Below are 14,662 nucleotides of genomic sequence, written 5' to 3' on the forward strand. Positions count from 1 at the left end.
GAGGAGGAGGAAGAAGAGAAGTCGTGTGCAGAAGACGAGTCAGACTCGATGATGATGAGCAAGGTGTTTCTTTGGGGGAGGAGGAGGAGGGGACGGCAGCAGGAGAACACCCGCAGCAGGCGTCGCAGGGGGCTTTTGCTGCTCAACCTTCCCGTGGTATTGTTCGCGGCTGGGGGGAGGAGGTTGACTTACGTGACGTCACTGAGGAAGAGCAAGAGGAGATGGAGGGTACTGGATCCGACTTTGTGCAGATGTCGTCTTTTATGCTGTCCTGCCTGTTGAGGGACCCCCGTATAAAAAACCTCAAGGGGAATGAGCTGTACTGGGTGGCCACACTACTAGACCCTCGGTACAGGCACAAAGTGGCGGACCTGTTACCAACTCACCGGAAGGTGGAAAGGATGCAGCACATGCAGAACCAGCTGTCAACTATGCTTTACAATGCCTTTAAGGGTGATGTGACAGCACAACGCCAGCAAGGTACCACTGCCACTAATCCTCCTTCCGTGTCCACGCAGTCAAAGACAGGACGCTCCAGCGATCTCATGGTGATGTCGGACATGCGGACGTTCTTTAGTCCAACGCCTCGCCGTAGCCCTTCCGGATCCACCCTCCACCAACGTCTGGAACGGCAGGTAGCCGACTACCTGGCCTTAATTGTGGATGTAGACACTGCTGTGAACAGCGATGAGGAACCCTTGAACTATTGGGTGCGCAGGCTTGACCTGTGGCCAGAGCTGTCCCAATTTGCCATCCAACTTCTCTCCTGCCCTGCCGCAAGCGTCCTGTCAGAAAGGACCTTCAGCGCAGCTGGAGGCATTGTCACTGAGAAGAGAAGTCGCCTAAGTCACAAAAGTGTTAAGTACCTCACCTTTATCAAAATGAATGAGGCATGGATCCCGGAGGGCTGCTGCTCGCCCCAAGACTAAGTCAGTCCCCGCACACACAGCATCTCTGCCTGCACGCCGTGTGACTGGCTGCCTGGGCTGCCCCAAGAAGACTAAGTCGCTCCCAGTACCTCCACACAGCATGTCTGCCTGCAGGCCGCTTGACTACCTTCTCCGCCACCACCAACAGGGTCCGGGACTCCAGGCGGATTGCTGAATTTTTTAGGCCGCTGCTAGCAGCGGCCGCTGTAATAATTTTTCTGGTGCGTGTACATGCCTGCCTAATTTTTCTGGCTGCACTGCGGGCAGCTGCAACAACAAAAGAAAAGGCATGTACATGTGCCCATTCCCCTTCGTGATCATTACCTTGCCGTGGTGAAGGGGCTTGCGTATCACAATGAAGCAATGACCGGCGCCTAGATGAGTGTCTCGGGGGGCACACAAAAGATAATAAGGTCGTTGCTTCATTGTGGTCAGACCAAATTTGATCAGCTGGACAGTCACTGTTCCGTCATTCAGCTACATCAGCCAGGCGACCATATGGGCTGTAAAGCCACCAAAACCTGCACTCTCGCCATGGTGCGCACCAGTCCAGCACGGTTGTCACTACACAAACAGCTGTTTGAGGTGCGTTACACGGTGAGTTTGGTGTGTCAGTGTGAAGCAGTACCTTAATTACACTACCTGATTGATGTATACACATGCAAGATGTTTTAAAGCACTTTAGGCCTGTCATTTAGCATTCAATGTGATTTCTGCCCTTAAAACGCTGCTTTGCGTCAAATCCAGATTTTTCCCGGGGACTTTTGGCGTGTATCCCACTCCGCCATGCCCCCCTCCAGGTGTTAGACCCCTTGAAACATCTTTTCCATCACTTTTGTGGCCAGCATAATTATTTTTTTTTTTCAAAGTTCGCATCCCCATTGAAGTCTATTGCGGTTCGCGAACTTTAACGCGAACCGAACCTTTCGCGAAAGTTCGCGAACCCGGTTCGCGAACCTAAAATCGGAGGTTCGGCCCAACTCTACTTATCATAGCCTTGATGGCACAGAGTACAGCAGTCTGAGGTGCAGAGGAGAGTTGATGACTGTTTCGCCCCCACGATTAGGGCTTTTTCAAGACCATATGTCGACGGCCAACCAGGCACTTCCCCCAGGCGACATGATGCTGTAAGTGTGCTCGGTCCCATTGCCTTGCATTGTCGTTGCATTATCCTGCAGCCAAACAGGGTAATACAATGCAAACTTGCAAGGCAATTGTAACAAGGGCCTTTAATGTTACTATGGAGACTGTTGTGTTTAAGTATACATTTGGTGTGGAAAGTAATTTTGTTGTGCTACACAATGACAATAATGTGTTTGAACTTGTATTTGTGTGTGTGATTTCAGCCCCCAGTATCTCTATGCAATGACCCCTGCTTGCCTGGGAGCAAAAAAATGTCTGGATCTTCCCCTCACATTTGCTGCTATGAGTGTGTCCCGTGTCCTGATGGCCACATCTCCAACACAACTGGTACACTTTCTATTCTTACCTGAGTTATGCAACTGTTATTGTTGTAGCCAGTGGAGGGGATCAGATTCAGCAGTGTTTATTTGTGCAATCTCACCAGTAATGTGTATGTAAGAAACCACCCAAATCCCATAAACATTCTCATCTCATGCTGTGTAAAATGCAAATCAAAACAGAATTTTAAAAACATTTGTATTTCCTTGAACTTACTGTAAAGCCAACGTGCAAAATTGTTTGCATAAGGCCTTGTTCACACCTCGGACGTTTTTGCTATTTTTTCAGCACCAATGATTTTGAAAATCCCCATAAAAGCGCTTGTGCAATGATTCCTTATGGGACTGTTCATATCTGCACGTTTTACTGCTTTCCGCTGACAAAAGCGCTGCCTGCACCATATTTGGGGCGATTTTGCTATAATGGAAGGTGTAGGAAAAGGGCAAAACGCTTACAATATTGCTTTATGCGGCGATTGCGATCACAATTTTTGTTCCGTGACCATTTAAATGTGAAGTGTTTCCGGGGTCAGCCTACACTTCCTGTGATGCAGAGACAGCTAACGGCAGAAAAGAACCTGAAGATGAGTCGCAAAAGCTGTTTTAGCACGGAAGAGCCTATCAGCAAAATCCAGGACCACCCAGAATTATATGACAAGAAACATTCTGACTACAAAGACACCCCCAAGACCACTATGGTGTGGGCTGATATAGCGGCAGACTTTTCTGAGCACCAATGGGACAAATGTTCAGATCAAACCAAAGCAGATAAAAGTAAGTTGACTCTTAAGGTCCGTACACACGCCGGACTTTAGGCAACGACGGGTCCGTCGTTGCCTCCCGCTGGGTGGGCGTGCCAGCGACAGTCCGGCGTGTGTACGCTCTGTCGTCAGACTGATACGGCTGTTTCTGAGCGATCCGCCCGGCGGATCGCTCAGAAACAGCCGTATCAGTCTGACGACAGAGCGTACACACGCCGGACTGTCGCTGGCACGCCCACCCAGCGGGAGGCAACGACGAACCCGTCGTTGCCTAAAGTCCGGCGTGTGTACGCTGCTTTATGCTGACATTAATCTGATGTTTGCTTGCATCAGTGTGTTATTTTTATAGATCACCTGTGTAATGCTATGATCTGCACTGAGGAAGGCAACACTGTTTGGCTTGTGCATAACTATTAAAGCAGGCCTCATACAAACACAGACATGTGTGCCTTCTGAGGCTGTGTGTTTTTAGCATCAACGCTTCTTCTTATGTCATTTTTAGCAACCAGCCACAAATGTATGGAGTTGTTTTTTTTATGAATAATAGTGAAAAAAATAACATCTGTGTTTTGAAGCATATATGTATTTGAACAAAATTGTGGACAATTCTGCATTCATACAATGACAAGTGATTTGCTTATGGAAAAAAAAAAAAAAAAAAAACACAAAAACAAACAAACAAACAAAAAAAGAACAAAACAAACAAACAAAAAAACAAAACGCTAATGTTAGTAATGCTTTTTAAGGCCTGATGCACACCAAAACCCGCTAGCAGATCCGCAAAATGCTAGCAGATTTTGAAACGTTTTTTCTTATTTTTCTGTAACGTTTCAGCTAGCGTTTTGCGGTTTTGTGAAGCGTTTTTGGTGTAGTAGATTTCATGTATTGTTACAGTAAAGCTGTTACTGAACAGCTTCTGTAACAAAAACGCCTGCAAACCGCTCTGAAGTGCCGTTTTTCAGAGCGGTTTGCGGTTTTCCTACACTTTACATTGGAGGCAGAAACGCCTCAGAAATCCAAAAAATGCCTCACCCCGGGAGTAGTGTTTCTGCAAAACGCCTCCCGCTCTGGTGTGACCCACCCCACTGAAATACGTTGACCAAGCGTATCCGCAGCCGCAAGCAGCTGCAAAAATGCCTGAAAACCCAATCGGTGTGCCCAAGCCCTAAAGTTGTATAACACACCAGTTCCGGACTGGGACACTGGGGGCCCACCAGAAAAATTTCAGCCTGGGGCCCACGTGCCCCATGATTGCGGTGAAACAAGGGCGTAACCATGCACCGGAAGGTGGGCGTGACATGATGTATTATGGACAGGGCCAAATGTACCTGATCTTAGCAGCATTGTAATTCAGAGACACTGCTGCCCAGCAAAACTTTGCATAGAGTCCCCCTCCTTTACAGTGGCGTAGCTAAAGAGCTGTGGGCCCTGATGCAAGTTTTACATTGAGGCCCCCAAGAACTCTATACATAACAATTGATGTTACTCACCAAAACCTGCCAATGGCAACTACAGTGTCAGAGGTGCAAGAAGGGGATGGGGAACAGCTTGTTAATGGTTACCACTATTCAAAGTCTCTATAGAAGTGATTATTATGAGCACAGGACCAATAGAGAGCTAATACTGCAGTTGAGGGAGGGCCCCTCTGGCCCAAGGGCCCCAATGTAATCGCTACCTCTGCACCCCCTATTTCTACACCCCTGCTCCTTTACTATAAAGTAATGCCCTAGTTATCATACATATTACATTGATTAGAGTGTTAGCTCCCCTGAGGGCAGTCAGTGACATGACTATGTATAATTATGTAAAGTGCTGCAGAAGATGTCAGTGCTATATAAATACATAATAATAATATGGTAGTACATTAGATTATGACTATGGTAGGATTAGATTGTGAGCTCCTCTGAGGACAGTCAGTGATAGGACTATGTATAATTATTTAAAGTGCTGCAGAAGATGTCAGTGCTATATAAATACATTATAATAATATGGGAGGACATTAGATTATGACTATGATAGGAATAGATTGTGAGCTCCTCTGAGGACAGTCAGTGACATGACAATGTACTCTGTAATGTGCTGCAGAAGATGTCAGTGCAATATAAATACATAATAATAATATGGTAGGGCATTAGACTATGACTATGGTAGGATTAGATTGTGAGCTCCTCTGAGGACAGTCAGTGACATGACTATGTACTCTGTAATGTGCTGCAGAAGATGTCAGTGCTATATAAATACATAATGATAATATGGTAGGGCATTAGACTATGGTAGGATTAGATTGTGAGCTCCTCTGAGGACAGTCAATGACATGACTATTTACTCTGTAAAGTGCTGCAGAAGATGCCAGTGCAATATAAACAAATAATGATAATAATAATAATAATAATAATAATAATAATAATAATAATAATAATAATATGGTAGGACAGACTATAGTAGAATTAGATTGTGAGCTCATCTGAGGACAGTGAGTGACATGACTATGTACTCTGTAATGTGCTGCAGAAGATGTCAGTGCTATATAAATACATAATAGTATCGTAGGACAGACTATAGTAGAATTAGATTGTGAGCTCATCTAAAGTGCTGAAGAAGATGTCAATGCTATATGAATACATTATAATAACGTGGTAGGACATTAGACTCTGGCTATGGTAGGATTAGATTGTGAGCTCCTCTGAGGACAGTCAGTGACATGACTATGTACCTGTACTCTGCAATGTGCTGCAGAAGATCAGTTCTATATAAATCTATATATATAATAGAGTAAGTGCCTCAACCTTCAAGCAAGAAGAAGAAGTAGTGCCCTGCCCCCAGGGCCGGTCCAAGCAAGAATAAGGGGCTGGTCCAAGCAAGAAGAAGAAGTAGTGTCATATCAAACCAAGGGCAAAGAGGGATAATTTGCATATTCAGTAGCAGTGCATTGTGGGTAACCACAAATGTTCACTTATAGCTGAATTATTGCAGATTTCCTTCTGTTTTAGGTAGGCAAATTACACCAAGCTTTGCTTTTTTTAGTAGGAGGTCTTTTTGGTCCCTTTTATCTCACTATACACTCCGAGTGGTTTGGGTCACCCTGAGCTGCTTGGTTACTCTGTTGTACTGGTCCAAGCCCTATCTCATACAGCCATATCAATCCCTGCTATGTACTGATGAGGACCAAAAGTCTGAAATAGGCTGTCACATGTGGGTTTGATATGGCTGTGTAAAATTTAAAGCTATAGGCTTGCTATACATCAGTGGTTCTGGATGCTTGCTTGGCTTACTAAGGATGAAAAGGAATTATTTGCATATTTAGTAGCAGTGCATTGTGGGTAACCACAAATGTTCACTTATAGCTGAATTATTGCATATTTCCTTCTGTTTTAGGAAGGCAAATTACACCAAGCTTTGCTTTTTTTAGTAGGTGGTTTTTTGGTACCTTTTATCCCCCTATACATTCCGAGTGGTTTGGGGCACCCTGAGCTGCTTGGTTACTCTGTTGTACTGGTCCAAGCCCTAGCTCATACAGCTGTATCAATCCCTGCCATGTATTGATGAGGACCAAAAGTCTGAAACAGGCTGTCTACATGTGGGTTTGATATGACTGTGTAAAATTTAAAGCTATATGCTTGCTGTACACCAGTGGCTCTGGATGCTTGCTTGGCTTACCAAGGGGGAAAAGGGGTAATTTGCATATTTAGTAGCAGTGCATTGTGGGTAACCACAAATGTTCACTTATAGCTGAATTATTGCAAATTTCCTTCTGTTCTAAAAAGGCAAATTACACCAATACAGTGTTCGGCATTGCAGGAAGTGACGACAGTGGAACGCACGATGGAACACGGAAGAGGTGAGTCATCCCTGCCCACTGCCTCTTACTAATAGTGGCAGCTGTTACTGTGCTTAAGCTGGAGGGGGAGTGCACATGGGGGACCCAGGTGAGGGGGGGGGGGGGCAACCCCCCTCCGCTGTGCCCAAAACCCCCTTCCTGCCCTCTACCCTCTTATGCGGCGTATGCTACGCCACGGGTCAGCTAGTACATAATAATATAGTAGGACATTAGACTATGACTATGGTGGGTAACAGATTGTGAGCTCCTCTGAGGACAGTAAGTGACATGACTATTTACTCCATAAAATGCTGCAGAAGATGTTAGTACTATATAAAAACAAAATGGTAATATTGCTTGATCTGAACAGGGAAACGTAGCTGCCTATCTGTTTAGTGGCTTGCCTTCCTGATCACACTTTGGTGCAAATCTGGACAGCATACATCTCCCCATCTCTGGGGAGATGTATGAATGGAGTAGGGCAGTTAGAACTGTTCAGGTAGTCAGGATAAAAAGGTCAAATGGAAAAGGGGTTGTAGAAGGGCAGTTAGAACTGAAGAGGTTGCCAGGGTGAGGAGAGATCAGTCAGACTCAGCATGGGATAAAAAATGAAAGGATGGAGGGGATGTTCAATGTAAAGAAGTCAGCCAGGGTAAGGGAAGGTAGAAATTGAGGGGCTAGCCAGGCCCCTTCTTTCCCTAGGTGGAAAATGCAAATAGTTCCAAGCAAATCCACCCCCCCTTCCTCCAGGAATGCACACAGCTGCCAGCATGCCCCCCTGCTGGGTGTCCACAGGGCCCCAGAGCCACGGCAGGGCTCCTATAATGTGCATAGTGATTCCTGGGGCTCCTGCAGAGTAATCTCAGAGGAGCATACTCACTTGTCTGGCTGGCACACTCCTCCCTCAGTCTATGGGCTTCATTACTTATCTCATCTCCGAGATAACGTGCCTCTGAAAAGATGGAAGCACACAGAGGAGCAAGCCGGCTGGGCAGGCGAGGGCAACCAAGAGCAAATACCCTGCAGGGCCCTCAGGGGCCACTATGAATGTTGGGGGAGATCAGTGGGGTCCACCACTGACCTGTGGAGCTGAGGAGCATACTGGGAGCTGTGGTGCTTCTATGGAGGGGCATGCTGGGAACTCTAAAGAGTGGGAGTGGCAAGCTGGGAACTGTGGTCCCTCTTTGGAGGGTGACATGCTGGGAGCTGTGGTCCCTCTATGGAGGGAGGCATGCTGGGAGATGTGGTGCCTTTATAGAGGGGGCATGCTGGGAAATGTGGTCCCTCTGTGGAGAAGGAGACTGCTGGGATCTGTGCTCCCTCTATGGAGGGGTGCATGCTGGGAGATGTAGTCCCTCTACAGTGGGGGAGGGGAGAGATGAGCCACTATCTAATGCAGCTTTCTGGTTTGAAGGGGAGTTGCTACAGAGGTCAAGGCCAGGTACTCACAAGAATGCAGTCACATGACAAAAGGTTTTCTCAGCCAAACATCTATCAAATCCTGCAGCCTTTCATCCCTGCACTGGAGAAAGCCCTGCTTCTCCTCATGTGAGCAGTGACAGTCCCGATCTAGCTGAGCACTCACTTCCTCCCTCCCCATGCTTGCTTTGCCATCAGAAGCTCTGGAATGTAAAAAAAAACTGTAACAGCCCTCCTGGTTTATGCCCAGACATGGAGGTCTGTCTCACTCGGACCTGCAATCGGTGAGCCCCAGCAGCGTGGCAGAGACTGTTCCTTCCTGCTGCCACTGCTTGTTCCTAACTTCCGTTCCTTTTTAGCCAGCTGCTGCACAAACAACAGGATACAATGTGCAAGCAATGCGGACGGCTGTGGACACACACAGACAGGAAAACTGTGAGCGCTGGGATGAATGACGTGGGTGACTCTGGCTTCTCAATAGTGATGGAAGAGCCCAGAACTAAATAAAACTAGATGTCCTGCATGCTCACAACTGAACAATAGTCACAATACCTGCTGCCGTGATATCTAGATGGTAAGTATTGTGAACAGTTTCAGGGATGGTCGTAGTCAGCCAACTTCGCTACGCTGGAACTATGCGTAGCTTTATGCAATTACGCTTCGCCAAACTACGGCTTCGCAATCAAATATTTGCTTCGTATGCATTTCGTAGATGAGCGTTAAAATGCGAAATTACGTGTAGTGTGAAGCGTAGTGTATGCGGATGCTTATGCCCGTATGCAGAAAATTTTACGCATTAATTCCTCTGTAATGCTTATACCGGGAACTTTTCTATGCATACATTCCCCTTTCCAACGTATAAAATTGTAAGACTACAATTGCATGCGGAAAATTAGACACGAGTAACGCATTCGTAGTTTACTACGCAATACACCTGCAGCTGCACCTTAATGGGGAGGGTGCAGCTGCATTGGGGGAGAAGATGGCTAAACGGTTGGAGGAGATTTTAAACTAGGATCTGGGGGGAGGCGGGAGGATAAAGTCTCAACATATAGACAAGATAAGGTAAAAAGACAGTGGGAGCCTAACATTATGGGGGGTGGAGAGGGGGGTGGGGACAGTGTAAAGATTAAGGAGGTTGGTAAAACTTCAAGTAGCCCATTTCAGGTAAACAAAATTGGTAAATGTGGTGGTAAAAATATAAAGTGCATGATAACCAATGCTCGGAGCCTTGCAAATAAAATAGATGAACTAGAGTTCATTCTGAATGACAAAGGCTATGACATTGTGGGAATAACCGAGACATGGATGGATGAAAGTCATGACTGGATAGCCAATTTAAAAGGATACAATGTGTTCAGGAGGGATAGAACAGGGAAAAAAGGTGGAGGGGTTTGTCTCTTTGTTAAGAATTCTTTTACAGCTGTCCTCAACGATGAGATGGAGGAAGATTGCGAAGATGTGGAGTCCGTTTGGGTAAATATTCATGGTGGAAATAAAAGTTGCCAATTGCTTATTGGGGTATGCTACAGACCACCTCATATTAATGAAGCTGCAGAACTGCAATTACTACAGCAAATTGAAAAAGCGGCAAGTAAAAATGAGGTCATAGTTATGGGCGACTTCAACTTTCCAGACATTGACTGGGGTATTGAGGCTACCCATTCTGGTAAAAGCAGCAGATTTCTGGCAGCACTACAGGACAATTACTTGACTCAAATGGTAACGGAACCAACTAGGGGGAATGCGTTACTGGATCTGATCATTTCGAATAGACCAGATAATGTATCAAATGTGCAGGTTCAAGAACATTTGGGAAATAGTGATCACAACATGATAACGTTTGATCTGGTGACTGATAGGCCACGGGGCAGCGGGACCACTAAAACTATGAATTTTAGAAAAGCAAAGTTCAATCAAATCAGGCAGGCACTAAGTTTGGTGAACTGGGATAATATACTACAAGGGGAGGACACTGAAGGGAAATGGCAAGCTTTTAAACGTATTCTCAATCAATATTGTAGTATGTATATCCCATATGGAAACAAAATGTCTAGGAATAAAAAAAGGCCTCTATGGATGAATAGAAAGGTTAAAGATAAAATGAAGAGGAAAAAGAATGCCTATAAGGTCCTAAAACAGGAGGGGACCGAGGCTGCACTAAGCAATTATAAGGAGTGCAATAAAAATTGTAAAAAAGAAATTAGGCTGGCAAAGATCGAAGCTGAAAATCAAATCGCTAGGGATATCAAATCTAACCCAAAAAAGTTTTACAAGTACATCAACTCTAAAAAAAGAAAGGTTGACTGTATAGGACTCCTAAAGGATGAGGGTGGGAACTCAATGGTGGATGACCAAGGTAAGGCAGAGTTATTAAATGCGTTCTTTGCTTCTGTCTTTGCAAAGGAAACAGCACTGTTGCAAATTACAGAGGCGGAAGAGTCTCAATCTTCTAACTGTAATATTAAATACTTAACGCAGGAAGAAGTAAAGGCAAGACTAAATAAATTAAAAATAGACAAGGCACCTGGCCCGGATGGCATGCATCCTCGGGTCCTAAGGGAATTAAGTTCAGTTATAGATAAACCCCTTTATCTAATCTTTTGTGACTCTCTTGCAACTGGCAGAGTCCCAGTGGATTGGCGTACAGCCCACGTTTTCCCATTATTTAAGAAGGGCAAAAAATCTGATCCAGGAAATTATAGACCTGTAAGCTTAACATCAGTTGTATGCAAACTATTTGAGGGGTTACTAAGAGATACTATACATGACTTCATAGTAGAAAATAATCTTATTTCTCAGCATCAACATGGGTTTACTAAAGACAGGTCCTGTTTGACTAACATGCTCAGCTTTTATGAGGTAGTGAATGCTAATATGGATATTGGGAATGCTGTAGATGTGATATACTTAGACTTTGCTAAGGCATTCGACACTGTTCCCCACAAAAGTCTGGTGCAAAAGATGAGGATGCAAGGACTGGGGAAGAGTCTGTGTGCTTGGATAGGGAACTGGCTAATGGACAGAAAACAAAGAGTTGTGGTCAATGGATCATACTCAAAATGGGAGACTGTTAGCAGTGGGGTCCCACAGGGGTCTGTACTGGGTCCAGTGCTCTTCAATTTATTTATTAATGACCTAGTGGATACAGTAGTGAGCAATGTTGCTATTTTTGCAGATGATACAAAATTGTGCAGAATCATCAACTCTAAGGAAGATAGTGTTATATTGCAACAGGATCTGGATAGGATGGCTATATGGGCACATACATGGCAGATGAAATTCAATGTTGACAAATGTAAAGTCATGCATTTTGGTCGTACCAATGGTCTAACACCATACAAAATAAATGGGATACAGTTGGGGACATCAAACTTGGAGAAGGACTTAGGAGTACTCATCGACAACAAGTTAAATAATCGTACTCAATGCCAAGCCGCTGCAGCTAAAGCTAACAAAATTTTGGGATGCATTAAAAGGGAAATAAAAACTCGAGATGCTAGCATAATATTGCCCCTGTTTAACTCTCTAGTAAGGCCACATCTGGAATATGGAATTCAGTTCTGGGCACCACATTACAAAAAAGATATTGCAGTTTTAGAGCAGGTGCAGAGACGAGCAACAAAATTGATACGTGGGATGGAAGGTCTCACTTACCAAGAAAGGTTAGATAAACTGGGTTTATTTAGTCTAGAGAAAAGACGCCTTAGAGGAGATCTAATTAACATGTATAAATACATCAGAGGACAATATAATAGCTTGGCGGATGAGCTTTTTGTCCCTAGGCCTTCTCAAAGGACTAGAGGACATGATCTGCGCATGGAGGAAAAACGTTTTAGCCATTTATTTAGGAAAGGGTTCTTTACAGTAAGAGTGATTAAGATGTGGAATGCATTGCCACAGGAAGTCGTTATGGCAAACTCTATACCTGCATTTAAAGGGGGCTTAGATGCTTTCCTTGCGTTGAATGACATCCATGGCTACAATTACTAGGTAATGCCAATGATGTTAATCCAGGGATTTTATGATCAACAGGGATATGTGAGGGAGCAGGCTGGAGTTGTACTTTGTACTGGTTGAACTCGATGGACGTATGTCTTTTTTCAACCAAAGTAACTATGTAACTATGTAACTATGTAACATGTTAACTACGCATAGTGGGCATAAGCTACGCATAGAGGTACTTCACTACGCATAAATTTGTAAGCGTAGTTTTGAAACTTCACCTTCGAACTCCGATGCGTAGATGCAAACTACGATGCATAAATTCGCACTGGTGTATTTTCTGCTCATCCCTGAACAGTTTACTCATGGCCAGCAGGAATACTCAGTGAGGAGCTTGGATAAAGTCTGGATCAGCGTGGAAAAGACCACGTACGTGAGGAAAGTCCGCCACCACCTGTTAGTTCCAAACACGGCAACCGGATATGACATCAGTCCCTCTGCGCTCCACACTGCGTTCCAAAGGCCATAGGCTAGAGCCTCCTGGATGTGGGGGCGAGAGAATACAAGAACCAATAGTGCAGACTGCGCCCACAGTTGAAAGACTGCGGAATACACATGTACACTTACGTGAAAGCTTCTTGTTTAATAGCACATCAAGGTTAATACAATTCCCATCCGGATTTTGGCTGTTGCCTTCATCAGGGGATTATCCCTTTCCTCACACGCGTGGTCTCTTCCACACTGATCCAAACTTATCCAAGCTTCTCACTGAGTATTCCTGCTGGCCATGAGTAAACTGTTCACATTACCTACCATAGGGATATCACGGCAGCAGGTATTGTGACTGCTGTTTAGTTGTGAGCATGCAGGATCTTTAGTTTTATTTAGCGCTGGGCTCTTCCATCACTATTGACACTCCATTAATACAGGAGGGCATTGGGACTGGACTTAGAAGGAAGATCCGTGCAGACTATAAAAAACAAACTGCACTTACCTGGGGCTTCTTCCAGCTCCTGGCAGTCGATCGGTGCCCTCGCCGCAGCTCCTCTCCCTCCCAGCGTCCAGCGGTGAATAAGCCAACCTCACCAGGTCAGCTTTCGGGTCGCCTTCATGTGCGCTCCACAGCGGGGGTCACATGATGTACGTGACGTCATCAGGGCTCTACTGCGCAGGTGCAGTAGTTCTGCGCCTGTGCAGTAGAGACCCGATGACGTCCCTACACCACGTGACCCCCGCCGTGGAGCGCACAGAAGCTGACCTGGCGAGGTCGGCTTTCATCACCGCTGGACTCTGGGAGGGAGAGGAGCTGCGGCGAGGGCACCGATCGACTGCCAGGAGCTGGAAGAAGCCCCAGGTAAGTGCTGTTTGTTTTTTATAGTCTGCGCAAACCTTCTTTTTAAAAAGCCCTGAGCAGCTTGTCTTAAACGTGCACTGTCTCCTACATTTCGTGTAGATTCTGGCTCCTCAGGTTCCAATCCCTAGGTATTTTTCCGCTGTAGCCTCGGGGGCCTTCCCAGAAATCCTGCCTTGCATTTCAGGCATGGAGGCGGGGCCCACCAAGGAAAATACCGGTACTACGCCCAGTCTGATCCTGTAACACGCTCTCTAGTTATGAAATATTGAGTCATATGATCTGTAATAATGAGTGCACTCTGGGTTCCTCAACACCATAGTTTTAAAATGTGGGAGGGATGACATCCTCTTCAACAATCTTTCCTTCCATGGTTCACACATAGTTATGTAGGAGGCAAGTAGTCCTCACAACAATCACTGCACATATTTGTATCATTTGCATGGCAGAGTGGTAAAAGGCCCACTTGTTAGGTAAGATAAAAAAAAGGTGCAAATTCCACCACTTTCCTGCCTTTGCTTAGTTTAAAGTGAATGTTTACCGTTAAAAAAAAGAAAAAGTCAGATACTCACCTAAGGAGAGGGAAGGCTCGGTCCTAATGAGCCTTCCCTCTCCTCTCCCGGTGCCCGGTCCCGCACAGGATCCCCCGTGGCAGTATTCGACCAGTTCGGTCAAATACTGCCACTTCCGCATGCCGAAGGGAGCTTTCGGAGCGTACGTTAAAAAAGGGCGCCGGGAAAAAAGGGCGCAGGGTTTTAAAAGATAATCATGAATAACGTTTAAAAAAAATTGTGTTATATTTCGTTTAAAAATAATGTTTTATAAAGTTATAAATCATTAAATAATGTGTATAAAATCGGCAATTTTAAAAACGTTAATCTTCCCTGTTTAAAAATTGAAATTTCTAATAACGTTTTATAAAACATTAATAAGAATTTTACTAAAGCTATACCTAACCCTACTCTCACACAGAACCCTCC

Source organism: Hyperolius riggenbachi, chromosome 1 (assembly GCF_040937935.1).
Source record: "Hyperolius riggenbachi isolate aHypRig1 chromosome 1, aHypRig1.pri, whole genome shotgun sequence".
NCBI classification, from domain to species: domain Eukaryota; kingdom Metazoa; phylum Chordata; class Amphibia; order Anura; family Hyperoliidae; genus Hyperolius; species Hyperolius riggenbachi.